This window comes from Gossypium raimondii, chromosome 6, assembly GCF_025698545.1.
Source record: "Gossypium raimondii isolate GPD5lz chromosome 6, ASM2569854v1, whole genome shotgun sequence".
Taxonomy (NCBI): domain Eukaryota; kingdom Viridiplantae; phylum Streptophyta; class Magnoliopsida; order Malvales; family Malvaceae; genus Gossypium; species Gossypium raimondii.
The window spans coordinates 50,419,869-50,422,216 of NC_068570.1; the positions used below are offsets into that span (position 1 = coordinate 50,419,869).

Here is a 2,348-nt window from a genome sequence, read left to right on the forward strand (position 1 = left end):
TGTTATTAAGCATGTTGATAATAAATTGAGTTTAATTTAAGTAATTTTCCTAGTTTATTTATGTTATAATTGTAGCAAATTGTTTTTAATTTTACTAAAATCTATTTCATTCATGTAGTTTGCATACTTAGGATAATTTGCATTAAGGATCATTGCGTTTAGTTTAATATATTTTAATCACCACTTCTTGACTATATTGTGTTTTTATTTACCAAATTGTTAATATAATTTTACAAATTAAGTGACTTAGCGCAAATACAATCTCTACGGAGACGATAACTCGATACTTACTGATTACTTGATAATGACTGTGCACACTTGCACAGACCTACGCATTATAGGTTTTTGGCGCCGTTGCCGGGGATTGTCAACTGTTGCCATAGTTGTTCTTTTTCGTGAAATTATTTATTTTCAATTTGATTTATTTCTAACGTTACTAACTTATTCTTTTTAATTTTTGTGATTTTCTTTTCAGGTGTTTATGAGCATAGATTGAATTATTGATTTACTCCCTGTAGACCCTGAAATTGAGCAAACTTTTAGACAAAGAAGACGTGAATGACCAGCTCAAAGACAAGTCAAGATGGACCTTGGAAATCAGAATCAAGACCAAGGTAATAAAGTCGATCGTGTATTAAATCCTATCCTCAGACAATATGTTGTGCCACTTTTCAGTGAGTTAAACCCAGGAATTAGAAGGCTAGATATTGAGGCAACCCAGTTTGATTTGAAACTAGTGATGTTTCAAATGCTACAAACGGTGGGTCAATTTTGTGGTATGCCCACGGAAGATCCACATCTCCACCTTCGATTGTTTATGGAGGTGAGTGATTCATTCAAGATAGTCGGTGTGACTGAAGACACAATGAGGTTGAATTTGTTTTCGTACTCGTTACGAGATCGAGCACGAGCATGGTTCATTTCATTGCCACCAAGTTCTATATCTACATGGCAAGAATTAGCAGAGAGATTTTTTGTTAAGTATCTCCCACCTAGCAAAAACGCTATGTTAAGGAACGAAATCACAACTTTCCAACAATTGGATGACGAGCCTTTGTATGAGGCTTGGGAACGATTCAAGGAGTTACTTCTTAAGTGTCCTCATCATGGGATTCCTCATTGTATTCAGTTGGACACATTCTAAAATGGTCTCAATGCACATACAAGATTGATGGTAGATGCTTCTGGGAATGGTGCAATTTTGTCTAAGTCTTACAATAAGGCTTATGAGATCATCGAGAGGATCGCGAGTAATAACTATCAGTGGCCAACAAATCGAACAGCTTTAGGAAGACGTGTAGCTAGAGTTCATGAAGTTGACACCCTCACTTTATTATTATCTTAGGTATCGTCTATTTCATCTATGATAAAACAGTTAACCGCTAATAGTACAATAATTCTGCAGCTTAGCTACCAAGTCCGTTTGAAGTAGTTTCCTGTGTGTACTATGGGGAAGGTCATTCTTTTGAGAATTGTCCCTCAAATCCCGAGTCAGTATACTATGTGGGGAACCAATATCAAAATAGGAGTGGACAAGGACCCCAGTCCAACTTCTATAATCCTTCTTGGTGTAATCATCCTAACTTTTCTTGGAGCAACCAAAGAAATGGACCGAACAACAACTTATTGTAGTAAAGACCCAACCAATCTCAAGGGTTTAATCAGCAAGCTCCAAAACCACCTTTTTTGAAAGCGTACATGGCATATAATGACGCTTTTCTCCAAAACCAAGCAACAACACTGAAAAATTTGGAAAACCAAATGGGTCAGCTACAGAGCTATGTAATAGACCGCAAGGAACCTTGTTGAGTGATACTGAGAATCTAAGAAATTTGGGTAAAGAACATATCAAGGCAGTGACATGCGTTCCTGCAGAACAAATTGCCACCGAAATTGAAAGACCTAGGAATCTTTACTATACCCTGTAACATTGGTGAATCTTACTGTGGTAAAGCTTTGTGTAACTTAGGAGCGAGTATCAACTTGATGCCTATGTCTATTTTCAAGATGTTAGGGATAGGTGAAGTAAGACCTATAACTGTGACGCTTCAGCTAGCGGATCGATCTTTAGCATATCCCAAAGGAAAGATCGATGATGTTTTGGTATGAGTCGATAAAATTTATTTTTACTCCTGATTTCATTGTCTTAGATTTTGAAGTAGACAAGGAAGTGCCGATTATCCTTGGGAGACCTTTCTTAGCCACGGGAAGAAAATTAATTGATGTGCAGAAAGGAGAACTCACCATGCGAGTTCAAAATGATCTGGTAACCTTTAACATTCTTAAAGCGATGAAATTTCCTAATCCGGCAGAGGAGTGTTCAGTTATGGAAGAGATAGAAACCTTGG

At 37.0% G+C, this 2,348-nt stretch overlaps 1 non-coding gene across 1 annotated transcript; it reads right to left on the reverse strand.

Moving 5' to 3' along the window:
- Positions 1-1,006: 1,006 nt before the first annotated feature.
- Positions 1,007-1,113, reverse strand: LOC128042022 (small nucleolar RNA R71). The gene has a single exon (XR_008197230.1). It is a non-coding gene; the product is annotated as a small nucleolar RNA R71 (small nucleolar RNA).
- Between the last annotated feature and the right edge of the window lie 1,235 nt (positions 1,114-2,348).